This window comes from Helianthus annuus, chromosome 2 (genome assembly GCF_002127325.2).
Source record: "Helianthus annuus cultivar XRQ/B chromosome 2, HanXRQr2.0-SUNRISE, whole genome shotgun sequence".
Lineage (NCBI taxonomy): Eukaryota > Viridiplantae > Streptophyta > Magnoliopsida > Asterales > Asteraceae > Helianthus > Helianthus annuus.
Window position 1 is genome coordinate 108,092,781 of NC_035434.2, and position 15,006 is coordinate 108,107,786.

Below are 15,006 nucleotides of genomic sequence, written 5' to 3' on the forward strand. Positions count from 1 at the left end.
GTGCAGTGAGGAGGGCACAACGCTTCATGGAGATAACCGGAAGGAAGTCTATTGGTGGACCCTATACTAAGTTAGGCTTTGACAAATCAAAGGTGACATGTTACAAATGTAAACAGAAAGGTCACTTTAAGCGCGAGTGCAGAAATGATTATGCTGATGATTCTGAAAACCCGTTCAAAGAAGATTATTACAAGAAAGCGATTTATCATCAGAACAAGTCTGAGCCTCCAAGATTGAAACAGCCTGAAGAAAAATCAAGGGCTCTTGCAGTTATACATGACGATGAAGGTTACGACTGGAGTCAAGTTTGCCCTAAAGAAGATGCTGTTGGATATGCATTTGTAGCTGATACTGATCCTGATAGATGGTGGAAAGCAGATTATGCAAGATGGGAAATCAGAAAATTAAATGAACCATTCAAAGAAGCCCAGAGAGCAAAATGATGGAATGAAGAATTGGAATGTTACATGGATCCACGGGGTAATCCAGTTGTTGACCCATCAAAAGTGGATTTCGAAGCTGTAACAAATTTGCTTCCAAGGCAGGCTACTTTCAACACAAGAAGGTTATCTGATAAAACATATCTGCCGGATTTGGAGAGCAAGATAACAGAAGTTTGTGAAGCAAGTCTACCAAAGGTGGTAGAAATGAAGAAGAAAAAAGAAGAAGAATTGAAGAAGATGATTGAAGAAGTGAAGACTGTCGCAAAGCGTGCTGCTGGAGAGGATCAGAAAGCTGAGACAGAAGAATCGGTGCTGAAAGAGACTGAGGAAAAGATTGAGAATTTGAAGTTTGTTAGTGATGATGGTGCTGGTGACAAGATGAAGGGAGAGCTGAATCACATAGAGACAGCTGAAAACACCGAGGTGCCAATCACTGAGGTAAATTCTGACTCTAAAATCTTAAAACCAACTGAACAATGCAAGAAATGCATGGAAACATGCAGAGTTTGTATTGCAAAAGATGAACTGATGAAAACAAAAGAAGTTGAAACAAACAAACTTGAAAATGTTTTTAAAAAAAATGTAAAGAAATGATTGAGAAAGAAGAAATTTTGAAATTAAAAGTTGAAAAGTTAACACAGAAATGTCATAGTTTTGAAGAAGTTAAAAATAAGATTTTGAAAGATAAGTGTACTGCTAAATGTGTTGATTGTGTTGAAAAAGAATCTAAATTTCAAGATTTACAAAAACAGTATGATTCTTTAAAGTGGTCGAGTCAGAGAGTTCAAGAAGCTTATGATACTTTGAAAAGCCAAGTCAAAAGTTTTGATCAAAGATTGTCTGAAACTTTAGCCACTAAAGAAATGTATGAGAGAAAGTTTAAAGAAAAGCAACTTGAATTGAACAAATGTGTTGATGAAATTGCTAATCTTAAACAAGTCTTGGCTGAAAAAGAAAAGGTTATAACCAAACTTCAAAGTTATCATAACTCTTCGTACATTCTCGAACGCATTTTCAACATCACACCAGATGACAAAGATACTGACAAGAACAAAAAGGGTATTGGTTCAGAATTTCATCAGGTACCACCACCATTGAGAAACAATTATACTTTTTATGATGAGGAAAAGGTGGCAAAGGGTTTGAACATAGCTGACCAGTTACCTGAAAGTATCGATGTGACTTACTCCAAATCTGATGATGCTAATGATTCAGAGGTGGTAAGTAAGGTTGTTGAAAGTGTTTTGAAAGATGAGTCTAAAAAAGGTAAGTCTGAATCACAGGATGAAGATGAAGGAAATCTTTATAATGGATATCTGAAAAAATACAAAATCCGAGAAAAAATTGAATGATGATTCAAAAGGATTGGTTTATACCATGATTGGATCGGACAAATTATTCTTAAATGTTGTATTCCTGATTTAGAATGTGATTTCAGAAAAGGTTGATAAAGTTTTCAAAATGGTTGAGATTGAGAAGTCTGAGATTCCAAAGTTTGCTGGTAAAGGTCACAAAACTTTTTATAACAAACCTGGTTTTAAGAAGAAAAACATGAAGGCTGGTTTGGGTTATAAAAGGAAACAAAACTGGAAGAAAAATGAAACACAAAATGTTCAGGCAAAAACAAATTTTGTTCAAGGAAAAAGCTTAGCAGCAGAAGAAAAACTCAAAATTGGACAACAGTCTAATGAGGAGTTTGATACTAAGAAAAAGAAACAACAACAGACCAAGGATGTTTCAAAGAAAGTGTGTTTTAAATGTGATCAAATTGGACATGTAGCACGAAAGTGTTCAAATCCAAAGCCTGTTGATGTTGAAAAACAGAAATCTGAGAATGTGAAACAAAGGTCAACCAGATTTGATTCGAAACAAACTTGGAGGTACAATACAAACAAGTTTGCTTCAAATCAAACTTGGAAATCAAACCAGAACAGGTTTGATTCAAGACAGACCCGGAATTCTCACACACCCAGATTGAGAACAACACAGAGTTAGAAAACATTAGTTGATATGACAAAACCTCAACAGTTTTGGAAACCAAATGTTGTTCAGAAACAAAATGTTCAAAAAGAATCACATTTTTACAAACGAGGAACACCGACGGGTCAAACATGGTCTGTTAAGAAAAATGTCAATTCGGTAAAAGATGAAAAAGTTGAGATTAAAATTGATAATGTTTTTGAGAAAAATGAAAGAAACTACCCAGTTTTACCTGGAAAGATTCATGTTCAACTACCTGAGTCTAAATAGGCTTGGGTTGCGTTGTTCAAATGATCAAATTGTTGAATGTGCAGGAGCTCATCGGAACCACAGACTGTGAGATTGCAAACTGAAGCAACCTGGCACATGGAGAGGAGGAAGAGGCTGCAGGACCCTGGTTTGGTTGAACAGGGAGTTTAGTTTGATTGTTTTATGTACATAAATAAACAATATTTTTAAAACCCTAAAATTAAAAAAAAAACTAAAGACCAAAAATATGTTTATTTTTAATTTTGTTTTGCATATGTGTTACTTGAATACGCCGAAACCCTCACGGCTGAACAAACATGATTACTTTCACCAGATTGAAAAACGGTTTTCAAACTGTAAAAATCAATGTGTTGTAAATCATGGGGGTAATTACTGCTTTTAGTGTAATTTAGTGCACAAGATGCAGAACATGGATGGCGAGACAAAGCTATCAGCATCGTGTTGTCAAATTTCCTTTAATGGTTTTGCATTTTAGGGGGAGAAAAATTGTCAGAAAATACAAAAACATTAGAAAATTTGAAAAATACAAAAACATGATAAAGTTCAAAAATTAACTTTTGCGTAAAAAGAGGAAATGATAGTACATCAGTAGACAATTACAGTATGCTAAAGAAATGTAATGATTAAATAGTGTTAAACAGTCTCACTGATGATATGCCGACAGATTTTTATACATTTAATAAACTTTTTCAGGATATATATCTAAATTCAAACACTTGCTTATTTTGTGGGGAACACTACTTGAATATATAGGTAACCCCTGAAATTTCGTTTGAAAGGTCCCTTATTCTGAGATACTAGGTCTTTATACTCAGTGATATCTGGGGTATTATTCCGAGACTTCTGCTGAATGGAAGTTCTGACTTAGTCCTTGAATAATACTTTCTGCATTGCTTGAAATATAGCATCACCCTCAGCATAAGAAACGATGAACCATTGCAAAATGATAATCGTGTGCTGTTGTAACAAAAAGATCCTCTAAAGGGGACACACCAAAAAGTCGAAGCCATCATCTCTCTGCATATACGGAAGTATCGACCTGAGCTCTCACGGCCCTCGCAATTTAACCCCTTTACAGATATCATCTGTGGTATACTCACCTGTAAGACTGAATATTGGGATCTGGATACGGGAGTATATTCAAGAGGTGGGACACATAAATGAGTTTAAGTTCTTAAAACACCTAAATCGTATCCTGAATTAGTTGAAATTTGTGTGAAAATTTAAGTGGACCAGTATATCGACAATCTAAGTGAATTGTTTAATTCTTAATGTGTAATTAAGTTCAAACGGTACTTGTGACTTGTCAAAACTGATATGATCCTCTGATGCATACTCAAACAAAAATATTGTCTATAAATATGTTTGTACATATTTCTTACTGCTTTATATTTTTAGAAAATACAAAAAGATTTTGATTTTTGCTTTATTTTCGACAACCGATATCTGAGATGCTGAGTTTCAAAATCTAAGTAAGCTAATTGTGTTTCTGAAAATAAAACATGTTCATTAATTTGAAACTTGATATTAAAAATTAAAATTCAAAAACAGTTTGTGATATCTTCAAGGTCATTAATTTGGACTTGGATGATTAATTGTGGGGGATTTGGATGCTTATATTGTTATAGAGCTAGTTTCCGATACGATTCGATGAAACTGCCAAATTCATGAGAAGTTGATTTTGTAAAGATTGAATTACCAGGTTTTGATTCCTGAAAACTTAAAATGTTGTTACTTATTAGTGTATGAGTGTTTGCAGATAATCCAGACTACGATCCCGAGAGCAAAGTCTAGGGGGAGTCTGAAGACAAGCTGGAAGTTTGGAGGAGCTTGTAGATGGAAAGCTAGGTGTCGATCCCTAAAAGCATGGAAGCTTGACGAAAGGGGGAGCCTTATGATGAAGCTATTGATGATAGAGCCAGTGATGAGATTCTGGTTTAAAAGTCAAAGAGTGAAGCTGATCAAAGATAAAGGTTGAAAGATGCTTTTAATGTTACAATCTGAGTGAGAATGCAGAATGATCAAGACTGAAGAGGTGTTATGCTGAAGTCTAGACACTGAAGACTTCGTCAATATCCGAGGGGGAGTCTGTTGGTGCATTACGTCTATTGACTTCGTCTTGTATCATGTAATAGGATAGGATAGAATATCCAGTGCACGAGGATCGAGAAACAGGAAATAGTGATTTAGTGATTTCGATCATAATGGTCCAAGACCATTTGGAGCGAAATCAGATGACTTGGGATTTCGCCCGAAATGGTCAGTGACCATTTGGAGCGAAATCAGAAGATTTTGATTTCGCCCGAAAGGCATTTGGTCATTAGGAGCGAAATTAGCTCATGTATATATAGTGCATTGCTTATTTCATTTGGCACGGAATCAGGATTGTGTAACGAAGTGCTGCCAAACTGTTCTCAGGTTGTAATCAGTGTTAAATCAATACAAGAGGCATTATAATTACTTTGAGCGTCCGTTTCATTGATTCCGCCTTTGATTCGGATAAAAGACTCTTCTGATCGACTCATTCGGGTCTAACAACGATCCTACATCCTGACTCTATCTTCAAACTTCCCCTTTGACTGTTGATCCAGACTCCCCCTTTCACAGACTCCCCCTCTCAGTATGTTGGAATCTGAGGTCTTGATCTGGTTCAATCTTTAACACTTTGTTGCCGTGGGAATGATAAAGTCCAAAACCTGTGTCTCAAACATCAAACATTACAAACTTATCTTTTCACAAAAACACACATTCTATCAGTTCTAGAAATCCACTCAAGTATTCAGGTCCAAGTAAATGACCCTGATTACTCAATTAATCTACCAAGTCCAATTTAATGACCTTGGTTGATCTTTTGACAATATAGACTGATTTTGTAAAAACATTTTCAAACATTTTCTGAAAATAACAAGCATCAAATTAATGAACTTGTTTTAACTTTTCATCAATCCAAACTCCAATAAGATAAGCTCTCCTCATTCTTCAGCTCAGAACTTTTCCTGCATCTGCTTCAATCTTCGAGAATCCAACGATTAACTCTCCACTTTGGTTTGTCAAAAATAAAGCAGAAATGAAAAATCTTTTTGGATTTTGATAAAGTGTTCTAAACTAAGAAATGAAATACAGAAACTTAAATTGCAGAAAATAAATTGCAGAAAGTAAAGAAATTAAACTATTTACAAACATATTTTTGGTGAGCGTGTCAGGGAATCATATCAGCTTATCAAACAAATTACAAGTACCGTTAAGCTTCACTTCTTACTCAGAATTTAAACAATTCACATCGATTGTCGATATACTGATCCATTTTAAATTCTCACACAAATTTCAAATTACTCAGGATACGATTTAGATGTCTTAGGAACTTAACTCATTCATGTGTCCCACCTCTTGAATATACTCCCGTATCCAGAATCCCAAGTATTCAATCTTACAGGTGAGTATACCATAGATGATATCTGTAAGGGGTTAAATGCGAGGGCCGTGAGAGCTCAGGTCGATACTTCCGTATACGCAGAGAGATGACGGCTTCAACTTTTCGGTGTGTCCCCTTTAGAGGATCTTTTAGTTACAACAGCACACGATTAGCATTTTGCAATGTTTCATCGTTTTTTATGCTGAGGGTGGTGCTATATTTCAAGCAATGCAGAAAGTATTATTAGGGGACTAGGTTCCATTCAGCAGAAGTCCCGGAATAATACCCCAGATATCACTGAGCATAAAGACCTAGTATCTCAGAATAAGGGACCTTTCAAACGAGATTTCAGGGGTTACCTATATATCCAAGTAGTGTTCCCCACGAAATACGCAAGTTTGAAATTTTAGGTTTATATCCCGAATAAATCTACTAAATGTGCAAAAGCCTATCGACACATCATCAGTGAGACTGTTTAAACTCATTTTAATTCTTTACAAATCTTTAGCATACTGTAACTGTCAAACTGATGTACTATCATTTTCCCTTTTTACACAAACTCTTTTTCAGATTTTATATTGTTTTTGGATTTTGAAAATTTTATCATGTTTTTGTATTTTTGAATTCTTTACTGTTTTTGTATTTTCTAAAATATATCTACATCTACTCCCCCTAAATACCAAAACAGGTAAAAAATCGACAAACCATTGCAGATGGTTTCTCATCTTCATCCACAACAATACTCTCATCAACGCCAATAATGCCATCCGACACCGAAAGAAGCTTCATACCATTCAGTTTTAACAGATATTTAAACCATGTTTTATCAAAAGCTTTGGTATGTAAATCAGCTTTCTGTTCGTCAGTGTGGATTTTCTCTATTCGTATCAACTTTTTCTCGAAACAATCGCGAATAAAGTGATGACGAATTTCTATATGTATAGTTTTAGCGTGATGTACTGGATTCTTTGCTATATTTATTGCGGCCTCATTGTCAACAAAAAGAGATGTATTAAGAAACTGCAAACCGTAGTCACGCATCTGTTGCTGTATCCACAGGATCTGAGAGCAGCATCTGCTAGCAGAAACGTACTCCGCTTCACATGTAGATAGCGCCACAGACGTTTGTTTCTTACACTGCCAGGTAACCAATCTAGGTCCAAAGAACTGGCATCCTGCAGTTGTTGATTTTGCATTGACTTTGCAGCATCCGAAATCCGAATCGGAATACCCTTCGAGCGTAAAATCGCCTTTTCTAGGATACCACAACCCCAATGTAGGAGTTCCTTTCAGGTAGCGTAATATCCTCTTCACAATAAACATATGCGAAGCTCTCGGGTTAGATTGATATCTTGCTGTGAGGCACGTTGGGTACATGATAGCAGGACGTGAAGCAGTTAGGTACATCAAAGAACCTATCAAGGATCGATAAAACGTCTCATCAGCCCTGTCTCCGGTGAGATCTGGGTGAATCCCATGATTTGTTGCAATTGGGGTAGCAGCTGAAGTAGAACTTGACATCCCAAATTTCTCTAGAATATCATGAACGTACTTCGTCTGGTGAATGAAAATTCCCTCAGGTAGTTGTTCAACTTGTAGTCCCAAAAAGAATTTCATCTCCCCCATTGATGACATTTCGAATTTTTGCTTCATCACCTGTTCGAAATCTTTGCACAGATTCTCATTCGTCGACCTAAAGATTATATCGTCCACATAAATCTAAACTATCAGAAGATGACCGTCGACCTCTTTAGTGAAGAGAGTGGCATCCACTTTTCCACGAATAAAACTGTTGGCTAGTAGCTGTTGAGACAAAGTCTCGTACCAGGCTCTCGGGGCCTGATGGAAACCATACAGCGCTTTGTCCAATAAGTAGACCTTGTTTTTGTGGATCGGATCGGTGAAGCCCGACGGCTGTCCGACATAAACCTCCTCTTTAACCTTCCCATAAAGAAACGCCGATTTTACATCTAGCTGATATACTTTGAAGTTCTTCCAAGACGCAAATGCAAGGAAAATTCTGATAGCTTATAGTGGTGCCACAGGAGCATAGACTTCAGTGAAATCAATCCCCTCCATTTGACTAAAGCCCTGAACAACGAGTCGAGCCTTGTTCTGTACAACAACTCCACTGTCGTCTCTCTTACACTTAAATACCCATTTTGTATTGATTTTCCTGTAACCATCCGGCAAATCTACTAGCTTCCATACTCCCAACTTTTCAAACTGACTTAACTCTTCTTGCATCGCAATGACCCAAGAGTCTTAGTAAGCGCCTCTTTGTAAGTTCTTGGTTTGATCTGCGAAATAAAACAACTCAATGAAAATTCAGTTTGTAAAGGTGCTACTGTAGAGTAAAAACATGTAAGCCCTTGGTCAATTTAACGTCTCGTGCGAACACCTGATTGCAATTCTCCTATGATCAACTCCTCTGGATAGTATGAAAGAGTTCGTGGCATTACTTCGCTTGGAACATCCACATCGCCTTCCAGATTAGTAACATTTTGATCTGCACCTTGTTCACTAATTTGGGTTGTTTAACTTAAATCCTGAATCTGCTCCCCCTCAGAATCTGTATCACTGTGATCAAATATCGACATGTTCTCAGCTTCTTGATCGTCATTCAGATCCAACTGATTATCTTGAGCAACTTCATTTTGTTGGACATCATCGTGTTCACCAGCATTACTCGGACCTGCTTCATCATCATTTGAAGTTTCCCGTGGTCGTCTCGAATATTCAGCTGGGAACCTTTGCTGTGACTCGTATTCGCGCAAAATATCCAACTCATCAAAGAAATCTTCTTCTTCTTCTTCTTCTTCTTCTCTCATATCAAACGAATCCCACAACTTGTCATAATGATAACGCCATGAATCTCCAAGATTCTGCGGCAGCATAGTATAACCTTGACATTCAACATTTGCAGCTTCAATAATCCGCTTCTCACTTGGAACAAAGACACGTCGCGAAGGACTTGCATAACCAACAAATATACCCTCAATGCACTTCGGACCAAACTTTCCATAAGGCTCTATAACAGTACAGGGTGACCCGAACGGTTCTAGATACTTCAAATTAGGTTTGCGGTTATTGATCAGCTCAAAGCATGTTTTGTTGAACTTCTTGACAATGAGAACTCTGTTGAGCGTATAGCATGCGGCGGAAACAGCTTCAGCCCAAAAATTTATTGGTAACTTTGAATAAGCGAGCATAGTTCTAGCCGTCTCGATTAGTGTCCGGTTTTTGCGTTCTGCAACTCCATTATGATGTGGAGTGTACGGAGCACTAAACTCATGCAAAATACCTCTTTCATCACAAAATTCTTCCATCTTGCTATTCTTGAATTCAGTACCATTATCACTTCGAATTCTTTTGATACGCCTTTGGTACAGATTCTCAATCTTCTTGAACAACGCCATCAAACTGTCAAATGTTTCGTCTTTGAGCTTTAAAAATGAAACCCACGAAAATCTGGAATAATCATCAGTAACCACAAGACAATATTTGTCTCCCGTAATACTCTTGACATTCACCGGACCAAACAAATCCATGTGAAGTCTCTCCAGGGGTCTTGAGACTGAATTGACTTGCTTTGTAGGGTGTGACTTTTTCTTCTGCTTGCCTTTAACACAGCTAATGCACTCCCCTTCCAGATGAAAACCTTTGACGTGAACTCCTGCAACCAAATCATTGTGCACCAAATGATTCATTTTTCTAAGATGTATATGTCCCATCTTCCGGTGCCACAATCTCGATTCTTTCTCAGTTGCTCTGGACACAAAACAATGAGCCTGACCCGTGGTTGTAGTAGCTACGCTCATATCCAACACGTACAGATCATTAACTCTCGGTGCCCTCATGATAATCCATTCCTCAGGGATAACAAATCCTGGCTTCAAGATCAAACATTCTTTATCAGTGAAGTGAGTGGTATACATCCTGTCACAAATGTGCGAGATACTCAGCATATTGTTCTCCAGCTCAGCAATGTAGTTAACTCTTTCAAACGTCACAATCCTGTTGGATAACGTTCCTTCACCAATAATCCTTCCTCCTTGATTACCCGCAAAACCAACATAACCTCCATTGATATTCTTCACATCATACAACAATGCAGTCTTGCTTGTCATATGTCGAGACGCTCCACTGTCCATAATCCAGCGTGTGACTAATCTCGGAAGATCCTGCACATATTACAAAAATGATTCAAACACTTCAATAAGGATGTTGATTCATGCTTCGCGATCAAGGAAGCTCCGGCAATTCAAACTGCTTAGTCAAACATCGTGTTCACCCAAGCCTCATCAGTCTTGGGTGTAACCTTGGTACTTTTAACTCTCGCAATTTGAATTTTAAAGTTTTCAGCCTTAATAGGTGGAAAATTTGCATCATATTCAATCTTAATTGAATCCTCAGAAGGTGAAATCTTTTTCTCAGTTTTCGGTTTCTAAACTTGTTGAGATAATGCTACCCGTTTGTAAAACTTGTCATTTTTATTTACCACTTTCTTTATGGGTTCATTTTTTACTTTGGTGTTGTCATTTTTCAAACTCTTATTCTCAACAACCATTTGTGCTTTACCCTTCACTTCAAATTTCTTCTTTTGAATCTTCACAGCTTCAAAGGCTTCAAATTGGTACACTTTCGTGCAATATGACCAACTTGATTGCATCTAAAACATGTTCGAGTATCAACTACCCGACTTGTGCCTTCAGACTGAGCCTGTGAAACTTTCTTCTCAAAGAACTCTTAATTCGATTTTGAAAAAATTTCTTTTTCTTCATCAGCAAGTGAACTCGAACTGTTCACAAACACATCAACAAACCCCTTGATTTAACACTTCTCTTTTAATAACTCTTACCACCCTGATAACCACCTGACCAATTGTTTCGGTTCTTGTTATTATAAAAACGTGGTGGAATAACAGGTTTCTTGTAGTATGATTTATCTTTTTCAAAATTCATTTGTCTCTTTGTTTGACTCAAACTGTTCACTTCTGACAATTCTACTTCGATCAACTTGAAAACATTTGTTAACTTTTTCACATTCACATTCTCAATGGGAAACTCTGAATCCGAAAACAACTTATCAGATCCCGACATCTTGTACATGACAAGAGTAGGTTCATTATTTAAGTTATTCTTGGACTTTTGTTTCGGAATGTATTTGTCCAGAAAACATCCATATCTTCAGCTGAATCAGACATCAAAACACTTTCAGCTGTGCTCTTAACTATCTCTGTCTGAACACTATCATCAGATGATGAAGAAGAAAATGTAACATCAATTGAATCAGGAAGTTTAACTTCATTCTCTTCTTCAATTTCAACCAACCCAGATTGTTTTTTCGAATAATTTTCAAGAATTGGTGGTGGAACTTGATGAAAACCCACCCCGGTTCCATCAGAGTACACATCTTCGCCTGCTTTGTTTTTCCCGATGGGTTTGGGAACACTGTGTTGCAAAACATAGCTTGCGGAGTTGTAACTCTTAAGCTTCAACTGGATTCGCTCATTTTCAATTTCAGCCTCTTGAACTTTAAGTTTCAGTTTAGCGATTTCATCAAGTTGTTAGTTGATTGATTCTTCTTTTAACCTAAGCACTGTTTTTAATGGAACCTTTTCTTTATAAGTTTTACCGTTTCTGTCATCATTATCTTTCATTGTGCTTTTAAGCTTCTCAAATTTTTCAGTAATTTGACGGTTTTCAAGAACTAACTTTTCATTTTCTTGTCTAATCCTTTCATGATCAGTTTTATCATTTTCAATTTTGTTAGTTAACTCTTTTAGCTGTTCAGTTGAAGCTTTAACCATCTTGTCACGATCAAGAATTTGATCCTCAACGTTTCTAACTTTCGCTGTCAGATCATCAACCTTCTTTCCGTTGAGATACGTGACTGTATTACAAAATTTGCATTCTTTGATGCAATTTTTGCAATCAACATCCCCATTGACTTTCTTACCTGACTTAGTCGTTGACGCTTTTGAACTGACCTGGCTTTTTGACTCAGACACGGAGTTAGAGTCTACCTCAAGTGCTTTAGCTTCCAGCACCTTGTCAGCCATGTTTCCGAGATTTTCAGCATTGAACTCCTGCGTCGTGTCAATGATCCCTGTATCAACTTTCTTTGACTTCTCTTTCTCTTCTTCCTCCTTCTTCTCTTTCTCTTTCTCATCTCTAGTTCCCCAACATTTATTCTGCCAATAATCATCATCATCTTTTAACTCTTTGATTATGGCCTCTAAATCAAGAGTATTATGGTCAATAGCAATGTTTCCATATGGTTCAAGATAACACTCCCTATCTGGATCCCATCTATTTGCTCTTTTTGCTTCCGAAAAGATACAAGATATTCTGATCATTCTGTTTGTGGCCAACAACCTTCTGTAATTATACTTCTGTTCTTCAGTTCTATTGTCTTTCCATGGAACAGGTTCATTCTTTGCCATGAAAGCGTATCCAACCGCATCTTCCTCCGGTAACAACTCACTCCAGTCGTAACCTTCATCATCATAAATCATCGCAAGAGCTCTAGATTTCTCTTTATTCTCTTAAATCTGCTTCATTCTTGGCGGCTCCGATTTGTTCTGATGATATATCGCCTTCTTGTAATAGTTTTCTCTGAACGGGTTTTCTGATTCATCAGCATACGCGTTTCTGCATTCACGCTTGAAGTGACCTTTCTGCTTACACTTGAAGCACGTCACATTAGACTTATCAAAGCCCAACTTGGTAGAAGGTCCACCAATCGACTTTCTGCCGGTTATTTCCATGAAACGCTGTGCTCGACGAACAGCATTGGCCATGCACCACCTTATGTCGATCAATTCCATTTCTTCAGGATCGATTTGATCAGAATCTTCTTTTGTTAGGTTGGTGTTGCCAATCTTCCCTGCTACAAGACTTTCATAGGAATCCAAAACTGACGCAAGGAAAACCATCTGCTATTTTGCCGACTCTTCGCTGAAATTCTGAGCGTTCTTCATGTCTACAGCGATGTTGCAGTGAAACAAATTCTTTGCATCAGCCTGGTTTGAATTTGATGAAGACCCACTGTGATAAGCACTGTGATATCCGCTGCTTTGACTTTCTTTGTTCGTTGTGGAGACATTCTCAGCAGAAAACGCAGTTTTGGGAGAATTGTTCTTCGGCATCATGCTCTTTGGATAATACAAATCCAAGTTCTGTTGATATGACGAGTGATTGACTTTGTATGTCTTCTTTAGTTCCAGCTCATGACTTTCAAGTCTCTCAATCAACAAATCCACAGTAAGATCTGTAGGCTTGATCGTATTCTTCAGCATCAACGCATAGTACTGCCAATCCATTTCATCTTGCAATGAATCGAACAATTTGTCAACTAACTCATCTTGAGGATAACAAATTTCATGTCTCGCTAGTTCCAGCTTTAGATGCCCAAACCTCTCAATCATTTACAGACTGACTCATTCTTTAAACACCCAAACAAATCAAACTCTTTTTTAAGTAGTTTCTTTTTGTTTTTCACAATTTCTGCACTCCCTAAACATTTGTCTTTTAACTTTTCCCAGAGATCTTTAGAACTAGAGTATTCGATCAGAGAGATTATATCTTCATGAACAGATTGAAACAGCAACGCAACACATTTCTACTCAGCAACAAACGATTCTATCTCATCAGATGTTGATAAAATTTCACCCTTTTTGCCTCCAGCATCGTATCCATTTTTGAGACTCTTCCAGCTAGGAAATGCAAAAGCCATCAACCAATCTTCGAATTTCTTTGCCCACCGACTATACTCCTCAATAGCCATCAACTTCGGTGGTTTGTTGTAAGTTCTGAAAGCACTTTCAACCTCCAAAGCATCCGATAACTTCTTCTTTGCATTTGGTTGGTTCTCATTGTTGTTGCTTGAAGACGTATCATCTCCTGAATTTCCAGCAAAAGCATACATGTCGCTAAACGGATTCATGAAAATGTCATCCATCTTGAATTTTCCTGAAAAATCAGTAAACACTTAGAAAAATTTTCAAAATTTTGAAAAACAGTGATTTCGAGCGAAATTAGCAATTTCGAGCGAAATCAACAAGCAATGTTGAGCGAAATCAGATCAATATCTGATTACGAGCGAAATCAGCAAACAGGTTCGAGCGAAATCAGAAAGATTCTGATTTAGAGCGAAATTAGGGATTTACTCTTGAGCAAAATTAGAAACTTGTGTCTTTATGAGCAAAATCAAGTATTTCGCTCCTAATGGCCAAGATGTTTTCGAGCGAAATCAGGTAATTACAAGCGAAACCTTCGATGTGTCTTAGGAGCAAAATCAGGTTTTTATGTAATTTTTACCATTTTTACTTTGAATTTTAATCTGATTCTTTCTAGGGTTAGTTAATTCTATGTTTTACACGATATACTCGAAATTCAGGCCATTTCAACCGTAGGAACTAGTTCAAATCAGAAAAGTATGAGAAGAAGTGAGTAGAAGTAAGAGAATCTGGTAGAATCAAGCTGTAGTAGTATGAACTCCTCGTCCTGAGCTCTGATACCACTTGTTGGACCGTTGTCGTGACCCTAAACAGTCAGTATAAGGCAGTTTATCTTCAGATACAAAGGCGGAATCAATGTAAATGAAGTTACACAGCTGTTCCTCTTAATTTCCTCTTTATAAACACTTTCTGAGTTGTTTTACAACAATTCTGACAAAAATCCGGCAGCACCTTGACTCAGATTTCGCTCCAACAGTTACCAAATGAGAACACACATCAGGTATTTATAGTGTTCTTGATTTCGCTCTAAACAGCAGGAGCGAAATCACCATGTGTCTCATGAGCGAAATCAACCTAATATCCCTAGGAGCGAAACTAACTAAACAAGCACACAGGAGTGGAATCAACTTATTATCTGATTTCGCTTCTAATGACCC